We start from the raw sequence: 27,973 nt of genomic DNA, 5'->3' as shown, positions 1-27,973 counted from the left end.
AATAGATAAAAAGGCAGAATCTTAAAATTGTAGAAATACAAATACAATCCACAACTTAAAAAAATAGATCAATGAAATTTTATCAAAATAAAAAAAATCCATGTAGGAATAAAAAATGGAAAAAATGAGAAACATGGATAAAATTTCAAATAAGGGTTGTGGTTGGATTTTACGCTATGCTGGTTTCGAAAACATTCATGATCCTATAAAAACATGAATTAATTTTTATTTGTGTTGGTGTGTTAGCACACCTTAAAATATTTTACAAGAATGTTGCAACTGATTTCTAGTAAATAGTTAAAAAATAAAAATGAAATCGTTACGTTCAGGAAGCGACGTTCAAAATCTCACGATCACTCCTCCAAAACGAAAAAATTTTGTATGCGGATTTAACTTGCTACATTAGTTAGCTAATCTTGCTAACTAGTTGATTTAGTTTGGTAGCAGAGTTAAATTTTCTCTTCGAAATCAATCAAACACAATTTAGTAATTTAGTTGGACGTATGCTTCTTAGAATCATTGGCAGCTGCAGTATTGTGAACTGAGAGATCTTCTCTTCATGCTCCATGATATATAAAATTAAAAAATAATTAACGCTATACTCGTCATGAAAGGGGCTTGTTGTGTACGCAATTTGCAATTTGAAAATGTTGATAAAATGCCGTATTTGAAAGAATTGTAAAACGTATTTTTTCCCTCCCTAGCCTCTTTGCAAGGGGGAATTGGTAGTCGAAAATCGCAGAAAAAAGCTGCGTCATTTAGTACGAGCCCTTGACAAAAAGTTTTAGATATCATCTCGTACCTGAATATGATTTTTTATGGATTTTATAACAATGAACGGCAAACCAAAAATCAATTAGGATTTCGAATTAAAGTGATCACTCGACAGAATTTTGGAGCGCTTCCCGCTGCTTTTCATTGTATAAAACGCTTAAAAACAAATAAATATGCACTGTTTTATTTCTTATGTAGCTCGTAGCAGTAGGAGGCAAAATATCTTATTTTCTTCACATTTACCGTAGAGTGTAATGTTTTGGTAAAGCACTCCACCTTTCTGTGCCGTTTACATTTAGTTGTATGTTTTTGCTTTTGTTAACAGTTTAGTTGGTTTAGTTGGGTGTAGTACTTCGCTTCCTCTGATATTCACAAAGTATCTAAAAGCACCAGCCACTCTCGCTGTGAAGGATAACTCGAGCGAACTTTGCTCTGCTCCTCAGTAAACAAACACGGGGTGTGAAATCACACTTCAGTTTCTTTCGAGAATCTTTGTGAGAAACATTGAAGCAATGGTTCAATGGGGTAAAGTAAACCCAAATGACACATTTAAAATAATATTTGTCAACGCCAAGAGGAGCCCTCCTTAACAATTAGGGTCTGCAACCCGAGGATGATGATTATAAGGACTGGTTGCTGGACGATTCCTGGTAAAGGAAAAGGCAACGCAAAATTGCAAAATAATCCAATGGATTCTTCCGGGCGAATTCGGATTTACCTGAACGAAGCCACGGAATTCGCTTCCAAAAACCGGTGTGGCAACCATAAGCAGGTTTTTTTTCCTTCAATAATTGCACTCTCAAATAATTTTTGTCGAAAAAGTATTTGTCAAATTTTTTGTTTCTGTTAAAAATCCGGGCCCCCTTCAGAACTCCGGGCCCGGGAGAAACACCCTGCCCCCCCCCCCCTCTCGGCGGCCCTGGTACCCAGTTAAATCTCTACTACCTGCCTTGGTATATCGCTGTTTGAGTTTTGAGTAACCACGCAAGTATCAAAGTAAATGTTTTACAGCCTCCCAAGCATTGCAATACTGGCATCCTAGATTTGCGTCGAGGTTACTTAGTTGGTTTTCGGCAAAGAGCACGTCGGGTCTGGGGCTTTGCGCTAGATACATCAAACTGGTTCATCAAGTTTCCTGATTAGAGACTCCTTTCATCTTCTCAGTTTCATTCGTAGTTTTTGGAGCTATCTGCTTCACCAACTTCAAGCTGGTGTTCATAGTGGTCGACACTATTTCCACATGTTGCATATTAAATCGCGAAGCAACTGACTCAATATATACTTCTTGAGCTAGAGCTACCTGGTTCCCTTAACGAGTAATGCGTATCCCGAGAAACGAACTTGCTGAGCCCAAGTTGATCATACGAAACGTGTTATACAACTTCCACTTGATTTCGCTGGCAAACTTGTTATCGTTGGAAAAAATTATCAAGTCATCAACGCAATCAATACCAGACTACTTTCAATGCGACGACAAGGGTCATATATTGAAGGAGTCATTCTGAATCTACGCAGTGGCGCATCAAGCTTCGTGTTCGACACCCATCTAGACTGTTTGAGCCTGCAGAAAACCTTATTCAAAAGGCAAACTAATCTTAGCTGGTTGTTCCATAACAATCTTTTCAGTAAATTCACTTTGGAGGAACGCAGTTTTACCATTTGCGTCATATTTGGTCTTGTAGACCCAGTCGCTGATAGTGCCTCCTTTACGTGTACCTAATTGAAGGGATCCAGGAGTAAAATTATTTTTGGTCGAGTACGGCGATTGGATACTGCGTCAACTACTCTGTCGGTTCCGTTCACATTCTTTCTTGACTTCACCTCAATTGATTCTAGCAGCTCTGATGTTATTGTATTCGACGTCGTTTTGCGTGTGTGCTTCGCAATGAAGATTTCTTCTAAATATTATCACAGCACAGTTTCTCACGTGGTGAAGCTGCACGTAGGTCACATCCTGGAAATGAAGTTCCAAGTATGGGCACCTTCCTTTTCTGTAGCTGATTGGACAACCCAAACGGGACCAATGCTATGCTGTTTGTGCGGTTCGAACTCTGTCACTTTAAAGGACATGTTTTAAGTTGTTCCGCAAAACTAACGTATTGAATGACAACAGAACTGAATGGTGTATGTAATGAAATTGGATCATGACGACTTTCGAAAACCCAATTTTCTATTTTCAGCTTCAGTAAATTATCCACTCCGCGGATCCTCGAATCGGAGCAACGCTTTATCATCAACTTCACTCATGGTGGGAATAATAAGAGCAACGATTTCTTTGTTCTTGATGAGCGAGCAGAAGTTCAGAAAACAAAAAACTAATAAAAGCGTTATGTCGATATTAAGGGGGTCGTGGCAAAAAGTACCTAATATTTAATAATTTTTTTTTGAAGCAGTAAAATGACTTATGCGCTATTTTGCAAAATGTTTATTAAGGTTTCATCTATAAAATAAAAATTTTCGAGTGTAAAGTGTCCAAAATGGCGGCTTTCTCGGAACAAGATTTTTCGAATCTGCGGGCATTCTCGTTTTTGAACCATTCAACCAATCAACATCGGGTTTTTCCCGCCTAAAAGAAGACAAACTTCTCGGGCGCTGTAACCTACAAAATCATCAATGATTTTTACAGCCGATCAAAGCGGAAAACTCATGCGCAAAAACGATACTTTATTTTCAAGTGGCCGCCACTTGGTTTCTATATCGAATTTTTTCATGTTTTTTAGGTTGGAGTGCCTCTACGGAATGTAATCTTCAGGATTGTTTTGGTTTGCTGCTTGTGGACGACGAATTGCGACCGGTAACGTGCCCGCAGATGAGGTCGGTTTTCAAAACACCTTTTGCTGGAGCCGCCATTTTGGACGCCATTTTTGACACCTTACACTCTAAAATTTTCATTTTATAGATGATACCTTAATAAGCATTTTGCAGAATAACGCACATGTCTAAGACATTTTACTTCTTCAAAAAGTTATCAAACATTAGATACTTTTTTCACAATTATATAAAAGGATTCCCTTAAACCAAATACTGAAGTAATGTATGCCATAAAAACAACTGTTTCATCGTAAAACGAAAATAACCGGAAGGAGCTATCAAAAATCAAAATCCAAATTATATCGCGGAAATATCTCTGATAGCTCAGCTAACACGAAAATAAATACTAGCGAGATTATCGTGTAACCTACATATTTGGACTTAAGTTTGGGCTCGTCACATTGTGGGGCGTTGTCGTGTTTGAGAGATCGCGAGCGTAGATGCGCGTGGATGATCTCGAAGAGTTGGAGCGTTTATATGTTAACATGTTTAATCGTGTATGTTACTCTCTATGAAACTTCGCGTGTACAAAGTCGATTGTATAATCGTATGGTGATTGCATATTCGCATGGGTTCAAGAATGTTCGCGCGGACCGCGAGTTTAGTGTTTAATTTTGAGTGTAGGGTTCAGGGGCCAAGAGAGTGAGGTTCCCCATATCACAAAACCTTACGGCAATGTTGCTCTGAAACTTGAGCAATCCACGATCGCGTGGGAACGCGCGTTTGTATAGTCTGCGCTTATGAATTTGCAGGTGTTGCGGGTGTAGGTTTGCGTGAATGATCGCTTATTCGCGTTTGTGATCAGAGTTGTTTTATCGCGCGGGGCTCAAACGTTTGTATGTTAATGGGTTTGATGGAGTGGGTGTGTGTGTCGCTTGTATGTAACTTCCCGTATACAAATTCGTTTGGATAACCGTATAACCGTGTGAGCTTTTGAATGTTCGCGCGGACCACAATTTTGAGTGAATGATTCACTACCTTCCTCCATATCACTAAAGTATCCGGCTCCCTAAGACTTCTAGAGCAGCGGTTCTCAACCTTTTTCGTACCACGGACCCCATAGAAACCATCCTGGGTTGCTGCGGACCCCCACAGATAAACATCGATTTTGTATGCTATCGAAATGTTATTTTCAGTGTGTTAGGAAACAAGACTTGAAATTTCAATATGCGCTCGAAATATATATTTTTCTTCGTGGACCCCCAGCACCGACTTCGCGGAGTATGATAGCTTGTTTATTTAAAACAAAGAGTGAAGGCATGGATCTAGACTGCTAAGACCAAAGGTAGGGGGAAGCCCAACCGATTCATGATAGAGTGAGACCGGGCGTTGGTATAATCGCACTTAGATCGCGTTTATAAATTAGTTATTGCTAGCATATGGACTCGATCACCGGAGCGTTTTATATACGCGAAGTAACAGACGTAGGTGTGTGCGAATGATCGCAATTGCATGTTCGCATGTTAGTCATATCAAAGTTTATAGCCTCCCTATAAAAAACACAAATGCCACTTCCACTGCTCTGAGATCAACGCCAATGATGTCTAAACGAATGTACCTTGTAGGTGACCTTGAGGATCGTTTTGCCTCGATAGTTATTACTCAAATATGTGGCCCTTCTTGAAAGCATGTGACACCATCCATCCAATCCAAAGGCATTTCTACTGCTACCCAAATCATCCCGATCACGCAATGGATTGTTTCGTACAGCCGATCACTCCCGACGGAAGCAGATCGGCTGGAATTCTGTGCATCCCAACGGAATTACCGATTTTCAATTCTTGAATAGTATTTCTCATTTTGTTTAGTGTGCATGGGTCTTACGCTTGTCCATCATCTCCGATACTCATTCAGTTTGTGCCTTCTCTACTCGCTCGTCCGTTCAATAGCTCCCGTTTCGGTCATTAATCATGATCGGTATCGAAGTGCTTTTCCTCCTCATGTTTTTGATAGTTTTGTAATACTTCTGCGCGTCATTCCCCACAAAGTTTCCCTCTGCCTCAGCGAGCACGATTTCGTCCAGCTCACGTTTCTTACGTCAATGATTTTTTTTCACAGCTGCTCCTAGCTAATCTGAACGGCTTATCAAGCCAATGCAATATGCACTAAGCTATATCTCTCTATAAGGAAATAAAAACCGAAATTATCTTCTTACGATCTTCTTTTCCTTGGGGAGAGATATAGCATAGTGCATATTGCATTGGCTTGCCAATCCGAACTATTAGGCAATCCATTAGACGTTTGTTTGACAATTCAGCGGTGGGTTCTGTCAACAAGTCTACTCCTGCGAACAGAAAAACTCGTCCGACAAACAACTTTGTTAGTCCGATTCGTTTGATGTTGGATCGAATCAATGATATTGTCGGACGTCGCACCCCTCGGAGTAACGTCAGAATAAGTAAACAAGAAATAATCAGCTGATCAAAAACGTCTCATGGATTGCCTAATTGGCACCGATTCATAACAGTGTGTCATAGCGGTATGAGTATAATGGTGCAATCGAATGATAGTTTTTGGCTGCAATTAATAAGATCGCGGTGAAGTAAACGGTATCAAAATTATATGTGCCTAAAATTTAAACCTAAAATTAACAATATATCTAGTGAGTACAACTACTTCCTTAATTGGACTTAAAATTAGCTAAGGCTATTTATGAATTATATACACTATATTCAAAGAATTTATGTGGGCTATTGAGCGGCTGGAAGTGCCCACTACTAAATTTAAGGAAAGATTTATAAAAAATCGGCAAAATTCTACCATTTACTGTGAACCTTTGAAAAAGTGAGTTTAAACAATTAATTGAATTAGAAAATACTATTATAATCTACACTTAAAACTAGGGTATCTACGAGCTAGTAATACGGTAAACAAGTACAACTCAAGCTAGGATCACGTGCTGGATAAGCAGACTATTTTCTGTAAGATTTCCTAGATTTCTCTAATGTTTTATTGTACTAAATTACATTAAATTCACCAGTTTGAGCAGCGCATCAAGAACAGTACTACAAAATAAATAGTTATTTGTCGTGATCCGAACACGAACTATGTTTCGTTTTACAACTTTAACAAAACTTATTGTCTTGCAGGGCATTACGCAGGACTAGTTGTTTAAAAACAGTTTTTTGCCATTATCATAGACGCTTTAATTTGGAACACAAGTTATGTCTCCGTTTTTGAAGCTAGCGTTCATCCGGTGCCAGCTTATTCCTGACACTAAGCTACTATCGAATGCTGATAAGAGAAACTCAAAACGCTTCTTCATAAATAATGTATTGATTTTGCATTCATCCACTAATCTAAATGTATGGTTTTACGTGACGTCGCTTATGAAAAAATGCCATTTTGGGATTAAAATCTGTACAAAGTCGCGTTTTCCGAATTTTTAAATTCTGCTGAGTTACTGAGATATACATGATTATGACAAGCGACAATATCGCGATAGATAGAGTTGTGCTACCTTGTGAGAACAAAAAATTCAGACAACATCAAGTGCTCATTAAAGCCAAACAAACCGATAGATGTCTCTGATGACATACGTAATTCCTATGCAGATCAACCATAATCATTTTTCTCCACATAGGGATAATCGTAAAATAAGGTCACTTGCAATTGAGTAGAAAGGCCAAATAAAATTTTTCAGCACGCTTTAACCGAAAATGTTATTAAGCCTACTTAGTTGCAAGGACATACATATTGATTAGTTGTTCTGTGCATATTCTATTTCGCAGGAAAATCATAAACACAGAAACCCGGTTTTCTCACCGCTAATCAGCCCGTTACTGTAATATTAAAAATCTAACAGACTTTAAAGTTCCGAGAAATTCCGAGTACTCTCTTCTCTCATTAAGATCCCTCCTATTACCTTTTTAACATTTTTGCACTACTATATAATATACTTCCTACTGGTCAAATTGAACTTCGGTTGTTCACTTTTAATGCAATTCTAATATAGTTAATCCATTCTTTAAAAATTTTAGTACAATAATATAGTCAAATAGTAGTTAAAACAAATAACTACCTTGACAAAAATCTGATTAACTCTGCGAACATAGATTATTTAAGTGGCTCTGCCACATCAACCATATACCTATAATTTAATTTCAAGATGGAATGCCTTCGAACCAAACTGTGGTAACGAAATCAATTGCTCCAAAATCCAAACGAAATTTCATACAAGCCAGTGTCGTTGAAGGATATTCAATTTCACTCAATTGCTCTTTTACTTCTTAATTTTATTGCCAACCGTGCACATCATCATTTGGGGCATTCACCATTTACAATTTATTTTAATTTGGGTTCTACTGTTTCACCAACGTTTTCCGTTTCTTTTATCTTTTCTACCATCTTCGTTGTGATTCCACATCTCTAATTGGAACATAATCTATTTAGCTGTTCAGATTATTTATCTGAGACGCTACACATACACCAGAATGCTTATTATGTCTATGAACATACTGTGACAATTGATTATGGAACCGGTCATTTAACGCCACGTTGGCACAATCAGCCACTCGAAACCGCTCCAGTTACGCCAGCCATCGGATATTTGATCTGATCTGAGTTTTTCACCATAATCCACCACCCAAACAAAGACCGTTCCGATCATCATGCACACCACAGGCAGTCGTCGTACAAGACTCCCGGAATGTAATTCGACATGCAAAACATAAACTGATATGTCTGCTTATCTGTGTCCTAACCGCAACCGGTAACCGCAATGAACCTCTATCATCGCAGCTTAGGTTATAAATATTGCAACTCACCGAGGACAATCCTCAGACGACACCGTAAATATGCTCAGAATACGTGACAGATGTTGTCAGCGCCGGCAGAGAGCTACTCGGTGGTTGTATCAAACGGATTGCACACCGCGTACCCGAGCTGGACATTCAACAAGAAAGCGATTTGTAGCATCGTTGGTAGTATTAGGTTGGCGCTTCGGTACAGTAACTGTCATCAACCATTCCTAGAATTGTTGATTCTAGAATTGAGAAATTGTATTAGATAAGAAACAAATAAAAAGATAAATTCGCTTAGCCAACGAACAAAGGAAGTAATCCACCGTTTGCAAAGATACTTCTTCACCCTAACATAAAAAGATAAAATGCGATCGCGACCTTCTAGTTCATTTCACCCTACTGACAGTAATCGTGCCTCGATTGAACTTGACATTGATCATCCTACACATAGACACAGAGGAGATACACAGACGAAAAATCGACGCCTAGGTCAACATCGTCGCTTGCCTTTGGCACACACTCTACCTCTCGATCCCTGTTTAATTGCCATAACGCAACTTGTTTAAGAAAAATATGCAAACAATCAAAATCCACTGTGCGTGGGGCTAAAACAGTTTGACCGAGCGCAACAAGATCCTCCCGTAAACACACACGGCTTACTGCGATCAGAGCGCTGTGGTGGCGGTGTTGATGACGCCATCATTTATTATCACCGCGATGATTCCATTCAACGACCAGCGCCGAAGAACCACATTATTAACCGTTGTCGTCGCGCCTTTTGCGGCTTCGGATACCTTACTACATGTAGCGAAAGAAATAAGAAACGCCTGTGTATATTGTTGACACTGAATCAACTCCTACACCCTGCGTCACCTTTGGATCGACCGCGCTCGCGTTATTCGAACGGAATTAAAGCAAATTCCGGGTGTCGTCGCCTGCGTCGTATAAGGAACGGTGTTCGTCGTGATTTTGGTTGTGTGCAATTTCTTCTTTCATATTATACGGTGAGGTAAGAAATGCACCTAATTTTCGATATACTCAGGTGCATGTGTTCCGACCAGCCAATAAATCTTAGTCTAATTTTCACCGGTGCAACTCAAGGAAACCGTTAAAAATGTGTCAATAGCAAATAGTTGCCACATGGTGATGGATGCATGAATCAGAGACCACATGTGTTAAGAACCAGAGAGAACAGTATGTCTACCCACATTGCCAGATTACTATTTTCTACACTTACATTCTATTGATTTAGAACATTGTAATTAGAGTCAATATTTCAGTACCCGAAAAGATATTTTTCACTTCACCTGTTCCAGTTGGAATTGATTGTTTCATTTGAATCGGAATTCTATGCAGAAATCAGCCAATAACTGAAAAGCTTCGCTGCGAGGTTTGATTGAACCGTTCACTTCATTTTGATCCCGTCATCCTAATACATAATTCATTTTTTCAGAAATTGGGGAAATGTTTTGCAAATTCGTTGTGGGAGTAAAATTTTTAGTTATCATCACCATCGTTGACTGAACAATCCGGATACTCCGAATCATGACCGAATGTGTTTTAGTTCCAGACTCCTTGAACGCCCGCCACAAGCGTTTTTTTTTGGATTACACACACCCACAACGAGTGAACTACTTCGGGTTCTCTGTGACGAATCTCTCGACCTTCTTTACTGAGCATAACTTTAGCTGGTAGCTGGTAGCTCTACTGAGCATAACTGTAACTGTAGTCGACCATGTTTTACCAATCTTCCGATGTTTGCATGTTTGTATTCTTGATTCAACGCGTGATTTATTCGCCTGTGCCATTCTCAAACAAACCGAGAATCATGGCCGTACATAGTAACAGGGAGTCTCAGCGATTTGTGTAGGGCATTTTATACTTTTTACCATAGCAGCTAACATTGTTATCACATGTCACTCGTGTTCCAAGAAATATGAATTCGTTCACGCAAGCTCCGTACCGTAACTCAGCGATTTACACCTCGATACCAACACCAAATTCGTCTTCCACTGATCAACGATTAACGCCAATGAAGTCGATGTCATCCGTGAAGCCAAGAAGCATGTGAGATCTCGTGACTATGGTTCCGTTCCTTTGCAAATCAGGTCTCCATATGGCAACTTCAAGCGCTATGTTGAACAAGATATTAATGCTTGATTTTGACATCTTACACGAATAAGTTAATTCAACTCTTAGTATCCAATTTTAAAGGACGGACAAAATTTCGCACTATTACATAAAGAGTGTGTAATGTTTGGCATACATTCGTTCGGCATAATGTTCATTTTGCATAACAGCAGATGACACATAATGGTATGGTTTGGCATAATGGTCGTTTGGCGTAATTTGAAATGTACATTGAATTCTCTGTTATATTAAGCATTGACGCCTAATGTGGCTACGCCACATTGCTTTGGTGCTAACCGGCATCGCTCCGCTAAACCAGTTCATAGCCCCCATGTATGAGTAGTCCGGCCAATCGAGTGGATCACAGGTTTGCTTGCGAGGGGCCGCCGTCTCAGACGGCGATTCGGCGGCCACCTCTCCCGGCGGATATTTAGCGGTTTTGCGCCGCTTCGGATCCTTGGTCTCGGTTATGCGATAATGACAAGGGCTATTTGGTATATAGATTTAAAAAACTGCTCGTGAAGAATCAACCGTTTTTTAAATAAACCGGGCAAACGAGTAGATCAACAATTTGTTTGCGAACTTATTCGCTATACAGATTCAAATAACTGCTCATGTTTGAAAGAAGGAATCAACCCCCACGGTAAATATGACTGTTGGCAACAACGATTTATATATATATATATATATATATATATATATATATATATATATATATATATATATATATATATATATATATATATATATATATATATATATATATATATATATATATATATATATATATATATATATATATATATATATATATATATATATATATATATATATATATATATATATATAAAAGTCAATGTTTGTATGTATATGATTTATGGATTCCCAAACGGCAGAACCGATTGCCGTAAAAATTTATACGTACTTGACAATTGCTATGGAGCGTGTTTGTGTGCTATTGGTTGGGGATTATCTGCCCGCTAGATGGCGCTTCGGAACAAATTGTATTTACTCCTATTTCGTTGAAAGTCGCAGCAACGCGCGACGAGTGTTAGCTAGTAAACAATAAATAAGTCTGTTGTTCGGCATATTTGCTGCATAATGAAACAAAGCCTTCTGATGATTTCAAAAGGGTTGTATCATATTGTGGCAGAAATGGCCCATAATCGGCAGTGATGCAAATGCCCACCACATAATTAATGAAATTAGGTAGTACAAATCTGAACATTCTTAATGCAGGAAACCGACCAACATTTGCACGAGCTGGTAGAGAAGAGGTAATAGATGTTACGCTCTGCTCTGACGGTATTACGCATGAGTTGGCAAACTTGCTCGTACCAAACGAGCTCGAACCGTGGTTACCATGGATCATAAGTACATCGTTATTGATCATTGAAACGCCTCACTAGATATCGTCATGTATCGTAATCCCAAATCTACGAACTGGGACCTCTACGAAGAGGGCTTGGCAACTAGGTTTCATGGATATCTTCCGACGATTGAATCTAAAGTGACATGGATGAGGTCGTTAGTCGTTAGTCATAGTAGCAGCATACCAAGAGGCTTGTCCGCTTCGAGTTATGCGTGCTTCTAGAGGAACATCTTGATGGAATACCGAACTTGTTCGACTCAAAAAGTTATCTAGAAGAGCTTGGAATCGCAGACGAAGGGACGAAAATCCCTTCGATCCTTTGAGCGAATTGATTGGAAAAAACGTCTGCACAAATGTCTCAAGTCTCAACGAGACTAGTAGATTAAATAAGTTACTTTCGAAATCGAAAGACTTTCATGTCAGTTCAATTAGAACTGCTAATTGTGAATACTCGTCTGACGAAGATGTAGTACTCAATTGTCTTTTTGACACACGCTTTCACGGCTGTACGGAGTCATGACTGCCCCTGGATTCTTTTGAGGTAGTTCTAATTCTTGGGCATTTGCTTGTAGAATTGTTTCAACAGAATAGATCAAATGGGCGATTAAAAGTTTTGCTCCGTAGGATGGAATCATAGTTCTACTGCAAAAGGGAAATGAATACTTCAAGCATATTTTGAAAAAGGTTCTTATTTGTAGTCTTTCAACAGGATGCATTCCATTAGTGTGGCGGGCAATAATTGTCAAATTCATTCCCAAAGGTAGTCGCGTCACTTATGAGGAGGCAAAGAGCTTTAGACCGATCAGTCTGACCTCCTTCCTTCTCAAATCAGTGGAACGTTTAATCGACCACTACATTCGGGATGTTAGCTTGGGCGACATGCATATCAGCGGGAAAAATCTACTACCACCTTGTTACACAACGTTGTCTACAACATAGAAAAAGCTTTTTCACAAAAATTCACAAATCAAGTTTAGGAGTTTTTCTAGATATTAAAGGTGCTTTTGACAACGTGTCCTTCGAATAAATTTTGGAAGCAGCACGAGGTCATGGAGTACCTTCATATATCACAAATCGGATACACGCAATGCTTAGCAATCGACATCTATGCTCATCGTTAAGCCATGTAGAGATAAGAAAACTGAATGTCTGCAGATGTCCTCAAGGTGGTGTGCTGACACCACTTCTATGGAACCGTGTCGCCGATGACTTGTTGGGGAAACATAATGAGCTTGGGTTTCCGACGTATGGTTTCTCCGATGATTATCACATAATGATCGCCGGTATTTGCATTAACACACTTTTTGATTTGATTCAGCAAGCCTTATGTGTTGTTGAGCAATGGTGTCTTCATGTTGGACTATCAGTTAATCCAAATAAAACATCACGCAACGAATGATTACAACCGGAGCTCGTCCATTGTAGTGCTTTGAAATTATTATAACAGAGTTAAGTCCATTGGAGTAATTTTGGATTTAAATCTTAATTGGACATTTGTAGACGGGCTTTCTTGGGGACTCAAACCCAAGTACATTCAGCGGATCTACACAACAATTGTTAGACCAATACTGGCATACGGGTACCGTATTCCAAGCAGAAATCTTTGAAATTCTGTGTGGCGTACAATCAGCCCTTCAACCGGAAATTTTCGGTAAAAGAATCGATTTTTGCTCTGACAACTAGTCTGCCCTGAAAGCCCTTAGTACGGCAGATTTGAGATCGAAAAATCGCATGTCGAACTCAAATCGAAGAGCTTAGAATTTCAAATGCTATCTATCTTCTATGGGTACCCGGTCATTGCATATTACTAGAAATGAATGGGCGGATGAAATGGCTAGAGCTGGCGCAACGACTGAATTCGTTGGTCCAGAACCAGTTCTATCATTGTCGATAAGTTGCGGATAAAGTACGCTCTTGGGCTGCATCCGAATATGCCAACCATTGGCGTAGCTTGCAAACTTGCGTTAAAACAAAAACTTTTCTGCCGGATGTGAGTTCGAAAATGTCAAAGAATTTGTTGCATTTTTCTAAGCACAACTGCAGTATTCTAGTCAGAGCACTGACTGGACATTGCAAACTCAATTATCACATGGCTACATTTCAGCGAGCTGAGTATTATTCATGTGATCTTTGTGAATCCGATTACGGAACATCATATCATTTGATATGCAACTGCTCTGTAATAATGCAATTACGAATCCGGATTGTTGGTTCTCCATGCATAGATAAACCTATGTACAGAGAGCTGAAACTGAAGGATAGGCTATTGTTCCTAACCCAGTGCACAGTGGGGAAAAAAGTATCGAAAACGCGACTTTACTCAATAGCTTGATAGAAGGCTAAGTGTTGTAATCAAAGACGAATACTTCTTATGTAAAAATGTCTGGGGAGTCGATTGCAGGTATTTAAAATGACCGTAAAGTACGCTATCATGTCCGTTTTGCCCCAATTCTCCTTTTCGTTTGAGTTTATTTTCAAAACTGAATATATAACTCGAAAGAAAGTTGGAGACGGCTGACAAAAATTGATATTTCTTATGTGAAAAAGTCCAGAAAATTGATTGAAGACATTTGGAATCATCTCACGAAACGTATACACCCATTTTGCCCCAATTCTCCGCAAAACTAAAGTTTGAAGTTAATCCTGGCTTTATATTTCGGTAAAAGGCTATATGCGGCTGATCAAAAATAATGATTCTTATGTATAAAAATCCAAGTTATCGTTTGAATATAGTTAGACTGGTCGCCCGAAACGTATGTACCCGTTTTACCCCAATTCTTCCCATAACTCAAGTATAAAGTCAAACCAGGCTCTACATTTCAGAAAGAGGCTGAATGCGGTTGATCAAAAGTAGTATTTCTTATGCAAAAATTTCTGGGAAATCGATTGAAGATAGTTAGAATGGCCGCAGGAAACATGTGTACTCGTTTTACCCCAAATCTTCCTATATCTCAAGTGAAAAGTTTAGCCTGACTGTGCTTCTCGAAAAGAGGCTGAAGGTGACTGATGAAAAGAAGTAAGTCTTATATAGAAAAATCCGGGGAATCTGTTGAAGATAGTTGGAATGGCCGCACGAAACGTTTGTATCCGTTTTACCCCAATTATTTACATAATACAAGCGAGGTGATACACCTTACTCAATATTTCAGAAAGAAGCAGAAAGCGGTTGATCAAAACTAATTTTTTTATGCCAAATAATCCAGGAAATCGATTGAAGGTAGTTCGAATGACCGGTCAAAACACGTGTATCCGTTTTACCCCAACTTCTTCCCATAGCTCAAGTGTGAGGTTAAACCTGGCTGTAGGCTGAATGCGGCTGATGAAAAGTAGTAATTCTTATGTAGAAAAATCCGGAGAATCAGTTGAAGATAGTTGGAATGACCGCACGAAGCATTTGTATCTGTTTTACCCCAATTATTCACATAATGTGTGAAGTAATGTCTTACTCGTTATTTCCGAAACAGGCTGAAACCGGCTGATTAAAAGTAACGTTTTTATGTTAAATAGTCCAGGAAATTGATTGAAGATAGTTCGAATGACTGGACAAAATTTGTGTATCCGTTTTACCCCAAATTTCTCCCATAGCTCACATGTCAAGTTAAACCTGGCTGTACCTCTCGGGAAGAGGCTGAATGCGGCTGATGAAAAGTAGTTATTCTTAGGTACAAAATTTCGGGGAATCGATTGGAGATAGCTAGTATGACCGCACGAAACGTGTATACCCGTTTTGCCCCAATTCTTCACGTAATGTATGTGTGAAGTTATACCTTACTCATCCTTTCAAAAACAGGCTCAACGCGAATTTTTAGTACATAGAATTAGTATTGCAGTTGCAGTCAGCCTATTTCGGAGAAGTACAGCCAGGTTTAATTTCATATTTGAGTTATCAGAGGAACTTAGGGTAAAACGGGTACAATTGTTTCGTGCGGATATTCTAGCTACCTTCATAAATTCCCTGAAGTATTTAACATAAAAAATTACTTTTTACCAGCCGCTTTCAGCCTCTTTCTGAAATGTTGGGTAAGTATAATTTCACACAAGTGTAAGGGACAGAATTGGGGTAAAACGGATCAACACGTTTCGTGCGGTCATTTCAAGTATTTTCAATCGATTCCCTGAACTGATTTACACAAGAGAAACTACTTTGGTGAGCCGTTTACAGCCTCTTGCTGAAATAGTGAGTAAGGTATAACTTCACACATACATTATGTGAAGAATTGGGGTAAAACGGGTATACACGTTTCGTACGGTCATTCTAACTATTTTCATTCGATTTCCCGGAAGTTTTTACAAAGGAATTGCTACGTTTCATCAGCCGCATTCAGCTTCATTCGGAGAAGCAGAGCTAGGTTTAACCTCACACTTGAGCTATGAGAAGAAGTTGGGGTAAAACGGATACACGTGTTTTGTCCGGTCATTCGTACTACCTTCAATCGATTTCCTGGATTATTTGGCATAAAAAATTAGTTTTGATCAACCGCTTTCTGCTTCTTTCTGAAATATTGAGTAAGGTGTATCACCACGCTTGTATTATGTAAATAATTGGGGTAAAACGGATACAAACGTTTCGTGCGGCCATTCCAACTATCTTCAACCGATTCCCCGAATTTTTCTATATAAGGATTACTACTTTTCATCAGCCACCTTCAGCCTCTTTTCGAGAAGCACAGTCAGGTTTAATTTTCCCCTTGAGATATGGGATGATTGGAGGTAAAACGGGTACACATGTTTCGTGCGGCCATTCTAACTATCTTCAATCAATTTCCCAGAATTTTTTGCATAAGAAATACTACTTTTGATTAACCGCATTCAGCCTCTTTCTGAAATGTAGAGCCTGGTTTGACTTTATACTTGAGTTATGGGAAGAATTGGGGTAAAACGGGTACATACGTTTCGGGCGACCAGTCTAACTATATTCAAACGATAACCTGGATTTTTATACATAAGAATCATTACTTTTGATCAGCCGCATATAGCCTTTTACCGAAATATAAAGCCAGGATTAACTTCAAACTTTAGTTTTGCGGAGAATTGGGGTAAAATGGGTGTATACGTTTCGTGAGATGATTATAAACATGAGAAATATCAATTTTTGTGAGTCGTTTCCAACTTTCTTCCGTGTTATATATTCAGTTTTGAAAATAAACTCAAACGAAAAGGAGAATTGGGGCAAAACGGGCATGATAGCGTACCGTGCGGTCATTGTAAATACTAGCAATCAATTTTTCAGCCCTTTTTACATAAGAAAAACCTTAGCTGGTAAACGACATCCAGCCTTTTCAAAAAACGTCGCGTTTTGGGTCAATTTTTTCCCACTGTGCAGTGTGATAAAGCGCTATAGTTTTAGCCGTATTTGAATGACAATATCCCTTCGGGGGTGTTGTCGTTCTGTTATCTCAATATCCCCTCGGGGGTGTTGATATATCTGCTCACTGTTCAAATAAAAATTCTAAAATCCTTCGCGGATTAGAAGTTTAATTCCTGCTATTGTAGCACCTGAAGATCGTTCAGCATCCTTCCGGGGTTGCAGAATGCTCTATTTCAATTGTTCTATGTCGTTATTTACCACTACCAATCAGGAAATGATAAAAAGACGTTTCTTGACAAGGCACAAATCTCCGATCAACATAAGGAATGTGCCATTTGAGCCAAACGCTACTGATTCCAATTGGCTCTGTTAATCGTGAATTCTGCTAGATAGTATTCGAATCGAATTGGCATTTTTTTCCCTCGAGAACATAATTGTACAATATACGACTCAGATCGAAAATACACGAACAGTTAACAAGTCGCTTTCTTTCTTAACGATAGTTTACCAGTTGGCGTTGAAGGGAAGCTGCATCATCAGTATTCCGGATTCTGTGGTATAACATGAGGTCGTGGTCCTTCTAAACAGAAGCTGATGTCGTTGAAATCCAGAAGAAAAATTAATGCACCGAGATGGCTGCCTTGCGGAATGCCAGATGAAACGAAGAACTCTTCGGATACACAATCACCTATCTTTACTGCTAGACGACGATTACTGAGATGCCAGCGGAGAATATTAATACCAAAGCCAAGTCTATCCAACTTTGCCACTGCAATAGCGTGATTAATCTTGTCAAAAGCTGAGAGGTCGGTATGTAGATAACGTCAGTTTGAAGACCGTCAGACATAACATCTGTCACATATGTTGTGAATGACAGAAAATTCGTAGATGTTGAACGTTTCGGCATAAATCCATGCTGAGTCTCGGAGATATACTGTTTGCAGCGGCTGAAGATGGGTTCCAACACAGCCATTTTAAACAGCTTAGGAACTGCGCTTAAAGTTGTAATACCGCAGTAGTTGTCAACTTCTTTTTATCATTTTTTGTGAACTAGAAACATGAAGGAGGATTTCCACAGTTCGGGAAATACTTCAGTTGTTAGCGACAGTTGAAACAGATGACAAAGAGGTTCAATTAGACCAGCAGAGCATTTTTTAAGAATGATAGTTGATATACCAACTGGGTCTGCCGAGGTTAAAGCCTTCATTTTGCCAATCGCTAGTTGTACCATATTATTGTCGATATTGATACGGTTCAAGGTCTGGTATGATTAAGGTATATAGCGCCGCGTGGTAAACCTGGTTCGATGCCAGTTTCTCGTTGGAAAAACACTCGCGAACTTTTCAAAAAATAGTTGGCAAATCTCCTGTAAACTAAAGCTCATACGCCCTCCATAGCTCGTCGTTGAAGGCAACTCGAATTCCTTTCTTTGCTTCCAGAATGTTTCACATTCAGACTTCAACTTACGTTGCACGTTTTAATATGCTGCAAGCAGATTTCTCGCATTTTAATATCAGTACCAAACCCTGCTCGGCTTCTCGTCGTCACTCTGTAAGCACCCGTAGGCCAGCGCTTTCTCGGTACTGACAGTAGGATGCTAATTTAATAAAATCTGATCAACAATTCTTCTCCATAACACTCGGTTCGCGGCTACATTTCTCCACCCACGGTTGCGTCCGATACCTTCTAGATCTTGCTTCACCTGATCAGGCCACCTAGCCCGCTATGCTCCTCGTCGTCTCGTACCTGCCGGATTTGAGCAGAACACAATTTTAGCAGGGTTGTTGTCCGACATTCTTGCAGCGTGCCCCATCCATTGTAATCTTCCAGCTTTGATTGGCATCTTTAACTTCCAACAGCGTGGGAATAGGCTGGTTTCTATCGTCCGTCGTACTGACGTGGTAGTCTCCTTCGCTGCCTTGGCCTACTGCAGCCGTTTATTCATTGCCGTTTACTTGTTCAAAGTAGTGTTTCTGCCACTTTTCAGTCACCACTCGTCGATCCGTCACAATGTTTCCCTAAACATTTCGGCTCGCGACTCAAAGCCTTTCCGGGATGCTTTGAGCTTCTTATAGAATTTTCGGGATTCTTGAGAGCGGTACAACTGTTCCATTTCCTCACTCTGCTTCTTCCAGACGGCGTTTTTTCCTCTGGAATAAGCGGTTCTAGAATCTCTCTACACTCCTCGTCAAACCAGTCGTTCCGTTGACTTTGTTCCCGACGACGCTTTCCGCTGTGTTGATTACAGGTGCTTTGATTACGTTCCAGCAGTCCTCAAGAGGGGTCTCATCGAGCGCATCCTCATACGGCAACGCTGCCTCCAGATTCTGCGCGTATGTTGCGGCTACTTCTGGTTGGATCAGTCGCCCAAGATCATACCGAGGCGGCATCGGTATCGTATATTGTTAATTACGGAGATTTTTGGGCGCTGTTTTACCATTATTAGGTAGTGGTCCTAGTCAATGTTGGCGCCACGATAGGTTCTGACGTCGATAATGTCAGAGAAGTGCCATCCATCGATTAAAACGTGGCTGATTTTTGATGCAGTCTGTTGTGATGACCTCCAGGTGTACTTATATGGGAGGCTGTGCTGGAAATAGACTTCCCAATAGTCGATCTAAATTCCTACTCCTGCCAACGTTCGCACCATTAATCCTTTCCAGCAAACCTCCTGCAACGCTACTATGCCGAACTCGCGATCCTTCAATGCATCGGAACGTATTCGTGTGCTTCCGATGAAGTTGAGATACCTACAGTTCCACGTCCCGAGTTATCAGTCGGGAAGTGGTCTTCGCCGATTGTGTCGGTTGATTTCTTATAGCTGGCTTACAAGGCGTGACACCAACCCTCTAAAGTCCCGAGGGACCATGGTGCATAGGCGCTCCGCTTCAGGTTTTCCGAAGCAACCCCCCCCCTTCCGTCTTCGTACGGTTACCCGATCTCCACAATAGTTGCTCGTACCCCGGTCAATACCGCGCGGTGGTAGGGAAAGGAGTTGCATAGGCGTGTCTCTGGCGAAAATACCGTACCTCGTCAACTACAACCTCGTAGTTACGTTGCACATACATTTCGTGGTAATGTACAAGGATTAGCGAAGTGATTACGTGCTCCGGTGGTTGAATAGTCGGATTCTTCGGATCGTTTTGGAGGTGCGTACATATCCCAGTTCTCCCTCTCGTCCGCATGCCACCACGGTCGTCTAAAAAAAGACTTAGCTTGCAGAGGGAGCTTGCCTTCCAAATCCGCTTCACCGCTTCTTTAGTCTCCAGCACTGCGATTTCGTCACGGTAAACGCTCTGCGAAGTCTTTCCGTGATAAGAGTCCAACGCAAAACAAATCCCTTTTGCGATGACGTTGTATGTTCGCACAAAAACGAAATACGTCGATAGCTGTCACAGCTATCAAACGTCTCCAATGGGAAAATCTGTTCACCTCGATTACCGCCGAATGTAATATTTCGCATGCAAACTACAATTTATTTAAGGTTCAACTAGGAAAGCTTCCGTCTTTTAAAATGAAAAATGCAATTGATTGGTTTTCATGAAAATTGTGAAAGAAAAAGCGATAGAAAAACTGCTTTTAATGTTTTGGAAGATGGCCGCTTTTTGAGGCATTTTCAGTTGAACCTTAAAGTAACAGAACACACGCCACATTAAATAATCACTGCTGATTTTTTTCTAGCTATGCGCATACGGCAATAGCAACAATGTGTTTCCACATGTAAATACCTAGAACAAAATCCATAGTGATTATTTATAGTGGTGCATTATAACTGACAAACGTTTGAAAAAGAAAATTCAAAACACTTCTTATCAGCATTCTCCCTCACCGAAAGGTATGTTACCCGAATGCTGAGGCACAGACACTAAATCAACAGTCGATAAGCGGAGCCGCTGTATCGAATAGGCCACAACGAAAACACCTCTAACGCCGTGACGAAATGGTGACCCGCTTGCTTCTATTACTCATTGACAACTTCCAATGAAAAATGCTTGCTCGATATGATATCTATGGTATAGACAAACACATAATAAATATTGATGGGAACAGAGCAAATATTTTTTGGATATTCTCGTAGGTTTTCCTGAGTGACACTTTCAATTTTAATCGACCTCAAATGTCTCTGAGCATATTAGGATTAATAACCGGTAAACAATCTTTAGATGCTCTTGAACAAAGCCGTATATTTGCCAAATTAAACAAACCCGTTGAAGTATTTCTTTAACATCCTGTTTGAGGTACAATCTGCTTGTGTCGAATATGACTAACAATTTTTGGAAGGAATTCTTGGAAGAATTATTATATCCTACAGATAATTGTGCTGCGAGGTTCAATGCATATTATTTTTTTGTTTATTCCATTTAATCGTTACGTGATTTGCCTTTGGTTGCGTGCTCCAGTTAATGTTTACCATTGCACTACATTTCTCGACTAGCTCGTGATAAAAGCGAAAAATCCAGCTGTCCAAAAACGCTTCGAGTGGAAATCGCGAATACTCGCCGAATACAGTTGTTTACAATTAACAAGTTTTTTCTTTCACCTGCTGATGCAATTTCTGCTCTGTGCGCAACGGTACGTTTTAAAATACTGTTTTAATATAAAAATATTAAATCAAGTTATCCAATTTTCTTTGAAAAAATTATAAACGATCCCTCGCTTAACGTTAATATATTAAAACTGAGTTTGAAAGTTAATGTTTCCATTTCGCTCGCCTGTAATTTTGACCATCTCTATCACACCATTCACTCGCTGTTCGTTGCAGAATCTCTCCCTTTCTTTCAGATTGACATCACCGTCTTCTTCCCGTGTGGGAAGTAGTGCTGTTAATCAGGTCAATTTATTCTTGATCGAACCGGATTATGTCCCACAATCCAGGTAATTGATATTAACTTCAGACTAGAACATCACCCGTCACCAATGTACAAGTGAATTTTTCAGCAAAAAACTGCACTCTTCGTTTCGCAATTAGTGATAATATTCGTTCCTCTTTCTTATTGGAAACCAAGCACAAACACACACTGTCACTCGAAAGACAGTTCTCGGAGAAAGAAAATTTAGCACATTCGCAAAAAATTTGTCCTTTTTTTCATTTTACAGATTTTTCACCTTATTTTACCTTTTATGGACTTTTATCGGTGCGATTGGGGGCGCAAATGAAATCAGCAACTGAGAAACACAAAAAGAAAATGCTGCTCTTCCACTGATCAGGATTTTCTTTCCTATTTTTTTTCTTCAATGAACAAACACTAGCACAACACAACGGAGAACAAACGCGAAACGGACCCACACGGACGAGCACCGCAATGTTTCTGGCACAACCAATCACTACAAACGAACGATACAAACTGAACTGAACCGATGAAGTTGCTGGTGACTCGTGATCGTCAAAAAAGGACAGAGCGAAATGTCAAATTCTGCTGAATCCAGGGATGCCAACTTTTCAGATTTAGATGGATTTTTCAGGATTTAATGCGTCGTCAAGATAAGTTTCTTCTTGATATATCATGAGGATAATTAACCAAATACAAATTACTATTGTGAGAATAGTAATTTCAAGTTCATTCTTGCACAGGATTAATTTTTGTCACATTCAGATATTCGAGTAGATTTGAAAATTAATCCAGACAACGAAATAAGTTTAAATAAATGCTCCGTTGATTGTTAATGGAACAAAAAAAACAACCTGACATAGGCAGAAGAAACCCGGAAGCTCTCAGGGAGAACACACGTGCTTTGCTTAGTGCTAAATTAAATTCATTTTTTGTGCTATATCTTATTCTAATCGTATCTGGTTGCACTTTGAACACAAATCTTACAACTAAAAGCTTGCGTAACTTACCTAAATGCAGACTTCCCATGAACATCGACTAGTTTGTACCTGTGTACAAAATTTCGTACTCGCGTTCAACCTCAAACATGCTTCGTCTCGATGTACAAGTTCGCCTCGAGCATCGAACGCAAGCGAACGATGTGCAAACTCTAATTCAAACATCCGTGTACGTACACCAGGTGCGTACAAGAGAACGATTCGCACAAGGCATGATTAGTGAGAAAGAGAAAACTGGTTCCACGAACCTATGTGTACCCACACCGTGTACGTATATGGAGTTCGATTGTACAGGTGAACATGTGAACGTGTTTTGGTACGAAATAGCTTATTCGAGTTCGTATATAACATGTGGGTTTAACATGAGCACAGAACCAGAGCGAACATTGTGTACGATGTTCATTAGGGAAGACTGTCTAAATGTGTTAACCACAGATTTGGTACGGAAGGAATATTGCTAGCACTATCATTTATCTATAGAGGTATCAGGAAATCATTCTACTGGAGGAACAGTGATTGAGCTCGATTAAAAAGGCACTAAATGAATTTTATAATTCATTGTTTTGAAAAATGAAGTTAATAAAACAGAACCGTCTTCAAGAATTCGTAGCGCAACAGTACTGTTTCCAGATGACTGGAAATCACGCCTTAAATCATTTATATAGAAAAATAAATAAAGCACTGTCAAAACAGGTTCTATTTGGTTATCAGAACTTTTATTTCTATTTAACTTGGTAAATATTTTTTAGCATAATTGCGGCAAGCAGGTTTCTCGCATCGCGCATTCTAATGCCACTGCCAGCCTCAGCTCAGCTTCTCGCCGCCCCATTGTAAGCACCCTTACACTGATCCACTTCATTTGACGAATTTATTGGATGTAGAGCTAGTTTCTTACTGGACTTTGACTTCGTTGATTTTTAAAAATACATCACAATTGACCTGTCCTTGTCTGTGACTCTGTAATACTTATTCTGGAGATGTATATAATAGGTATCGGTTGCTCAGATTCCATCACGAAAATGACTCCACCAAAAATTTATTTTTGATTTGCTTTTCCTCCACCCATTATGACAGGACAATGAAAACAAATCGTTGGACGCACTAATGCAGTTACAGATAGAAACTTGGATTTGAAAAGTACTCTATAAAATGATCCCAACAAGCAACGACAGCTGAACAAGTTTTTGATACAAAAGAATACGCTGAACAAGAGCTGTTCAAGCCATTCCCGAATAGAAATGTACAGTAGCAAAACCATGATTTTCACTGTGACAGTACAGTAATTTTACAATAATTTACAGTAAGTTTTAGTGTTGTGCTACAATACAAAAACAATAAACTTTAACGTTTTTACAGTAAATTTCAATATAAAATAGACTTTTACAGTGAAAAAGGGGGGTGGTTATGTATCTTAACATTTAAAAAATCAATTTTTCTCCATACATTTTTTTCTCGAAAACAGTAAAATTTATTGTGAATGAACTGTATCAGTTTTTTGCCGAACAGTGAAATTTATTGTTACATGAAATTTTATTGTAAATCTACTGTGAGAACTTGGCATCGAACAATGTTGAAACAGTAATAACTATAATCTTTATTGTTTTATGATTGTTTGTAGGGTAAATGCTATTGTAAAATTCTATCCGGGTTATCCAGCTAAATTGTTGATTTGGATATTCAAAATTTTAGGGCATCCAACAAATTAAACTCATTTGGCAACAGTGATCGACAAAAACAAGTGTCAAATTCTGCTGAATCGATTACAGGCGCCCTTCAGAAATTTGTAACAGAAGTTGCGGGATCACATCAGCGATGCCAGATTTACAGAAAAGCCTGTATGAGACGAAAATTTCGTAACTATATTATAGTCTCTTACGGACCGGATTCAAACATCCACAGACTAACATCGAACCAATATTGATGGCCTCTTTCGTTAGCAATAGTTATCGGACTTGTATTGACATTTTTTCAAGACGTAAATAAAATTGAAAAATAACTGCATGAAATTTAAAAAAGCATAAATGTTACCAGAGCAAACTGTTGAAGCAACAAATGGAATAATGGCGTTTTCGCTTGAACCCGAAACTGAGTCAGGTTCTAACCCCAACCGCTGTCAGTTTATACATTTTAACAGCAGTTGGAGTTAGAAACTGACTCAGTTTCGCTTCAAGCAAAAACGACATAAAAAAAGGGTTCTAAATGTGCTAATTTGAGCAGTCCTTCACTGAAAAGTTAAGAAATAAAGTGTATGTATTCGGACTCAAACCCATGTCGGTCACCATTTGCCATGCTTTGCTGTTCATCTCCATTTTTTGAATAGATGCAATTGCCTGTAGTACAGCCTTATTATTAAATGTCATAGTATGGGTTAAAGCATCATTTATTCAACTCCTAATTCAATTAGGCTGGTTGAATAAAAGCAATAATATTACCACTACGCTACATTTGTTAGTAGTATAGTTCAGCCTGGTTTAAACTGGGGAATACTAGATTACAAATAGGCTGAATAAACTGTTAATGTTTAAATAGTTCAACGAAAGTTTTATTCAGCTTGCATAGCCTTTAATCTGTCTTTAATCAGACAAGTAGTCTTCTAATGTATGTTGGGTTGTTAGATGGCATCTAACTTATAGTCATGTCATTCTTTATCAGTCTCAAATGCCCGTAAAAAGGTTATTTTTGGTAGGTTTCATTCCTACCTGTTCTTGCCACTAAGGGTTATACTCTATGTTGCGAAGAAATGCTTACTTACTTACTGAATTTTTATTCTGTAATTTGTAATTTATTAAACATATGGTATCTTGTTTCTTGTGTTTAATGTATGTCAAGGAAGGTACATGTTTTTATAATAACAGGAGGAAAATCTCAAAACCACAAATCTAGTGCATTGCATTCGGTGATGTCGGCTTAAGGCAGCTTTAAAGGAAGAAACAGATGGCTTCATTTTATTCGAGAGCGGGTGAGTGATGCGCCGTATATCAGCACGCTCTTCTGCAGTCTGTTGGTGTATGGCGGGATGGTAAAAGAACAGGAGCGATTCATTTGTCCTCGCTGTAGATTCTGGAGAAGGTAGTCCGGAAGTTCCTGCTACTATGCGTCACGGATGAAGCAGCAGTTTTGACGATGGTAGTTCATCAGAAGCTCGTGTCCCAGGAGAGTTTGTAGCATAAAATGACTTACCCAAATCTGGAAAGCAAAACAATCCACAAACCTGATTCTACATACATTTTATTGTTGTCTTTCTCCCGTCCTGCTTAATATACTGTTAAAACTTTCTCCACCGCATTTTCCTCCTCACTCCTATGTCCCTATCATGTTCCACCCCACTCCGATTTCTCTTCCTTTACTCCTTCTTGAACGCTACTTACTAGGCCCCATCAGTCATCTCTTCCTTACACTATCTTACTTGCAGTCGCACTAATTACGCCCTCGGGCTAAGTGCTTCCCGCACACCTTCGTCGCAATTTCAGCTGCTCGACGTTGACTCCGTATGCTTCTGAACCGCTAAGTTTTCTTGGTCGGTCGGGTCAGGGTATCGCACCTCCCAACAGTTACCCGCTCCCGAACAAGAATAAGCTTCCAAACAACGAATCAGCTTCCGAAACAAAGAATCAGTTTACAGAACAAAGCCCTAAAAGCCACGTCATTAGCAATATTTCACTTGTATCAAGTTAGCTAGCAATATACCTCTGTAGAGGGCTTTTTTGCAGCTTTACGACTCGCCTAACCGTCTGTTTGGTGTTACCGTCTTCCAGTGAGTAAACTACTCTGGAACCCGGAGTCGTTTCTTCCGTGCAAATCTTTTGGCTCCTTCGATGCAGTTGTTTTCTCTCTTGCTAATTGAAAGACGTTAACAAGATGTTTCCGCGCGAATGAAACGGAAACGAAACGATTGGTAGCTGGTACCTATTCTAAATGTGTTAATTTGTCACCCGCCTCTGCATATAATTCTACAGAAACTGCAATATCACCAGTTTTTTTTCACCGCCGTGCCGTAAAATGTATTCGGTCACTGCCGTTTTCCTCGTCGCCACTATTCTAAATGTGTTAATTTTACTTACGGTCTTCCGGTAAGATCCAACAGACCTGTCTGTACAAGGTGGACCGCAAACGTTAGAGAACCGGAGAAACAACTTTAGGGGGACTTTTCTTCAACGCGCCAAACTTAAAGAAACACATCCGAACTACAGACACTTTATACACAGACTAGCGAAGTGTCAAAAATTGCAGCCAAACGAGCATGAGGGTTTTGAGAGGGGAAGTGCAAGAGGAAGCCCATGCAAAGCTTATGGGAGCTTCCGTGATGCCAGTTTACATTCATGGTTACTAGTTTCACTGTTTTTTTCTCCGCAAGTCTGTTATATAAAGTGTCTGTAATCCGAACTGAAGCACTTGTAAACTAGAATGAGGCTATCTCATCATTTATTTTCCATCAGGTCAACTGACAGCAGTGTTGCGCGATTGCGCTAAAAGATTTGCAGAATACACGCTAAGGTGTAACTAACCACTAACGTGTAACTACAATACATATCAGTACCTAATGACGTCCTTTCGTGGAATTGGTTATTTTACTGAAATAAAACTCGTCGCGCGGTAATACAAGGGGAATTGATCTCGCCCGCCACAATATTTTTTGCTGATCTACTCCGTGTTTGATAGCGCACAAATGTCCCGTATTTGAGTACGGGTAATGCGAGTGCTCCACACTCTGGTCGAATCTGGAAAAACGGTGGCGTTTTAGAACGTGGCGATGAATAGAGCGCAATTTTGTTGCCTATTGTTTTCGATCCGAATGTATCGTTCTTTCTCTGGGGAACCAAAAAGGTTCATCCGTCGCGACAGTCGATTTTTTATTCGCGAGCGAAACAAATATCTCTTCTGCGACTGATACTCCCGACCAAGCTCACAGAGCAATAGACCATGGATACTCTGATCTCCGGGTCGGCTTGCTACTGGGTAATCGGAGGGGCTTCGCGGAACAAGGTTGTGCACAAAACTTCTTTTTTTAT

The 27,973-nt window shown here is 39.6% G+C and overlaps 1 protein-coding gene across 2 annotated transcripts in view; it reads right to left on the bottom strand.

The window, feature by feature from the left end:
* LOC131694183 (vinculin) overlaps positions 1-22,491 on the bottom strand; it is a 56,003-nt gene extending 33,512 nt beyond the window's left edge. The window contains exon 1 of one of the 2 annotated variants that reach the window (XM_058982661.1): positions 22,254-22,491. The gene's annotated coding sequence lies outside the window, so the exon portion shown is untranslated. Of the gene's footprint in view, positions 1-8,351; positions 8,512-22,253 lie in introns of those variants that run through there. The other variant, XM_058982662.1, reaches the window with a different exon arrangement.
* Between the last annotated feature and the right edge of the window lie 5,482 nt (positions 22,492-27,973).

Source organism: Topomyia yanbarensis, chromosome 3, assembly GCF_030247195.1.
Source record: "Topomyia yanbarensis strain Yona2022 chromosome 3, ASM3024719v1, whole genome shotgun sequence".
NCBI lineage: Eukaryota > Metazoa > Arthropoda > Insecta > Diptera > Culicidae > Topomyia > Topomyia yanbarensis.
The sequence above is the reverse complement of the archived record's forward strand: the minus strand, read 5'-3'. Positions and strand labels throughout refer to the sequence as shown.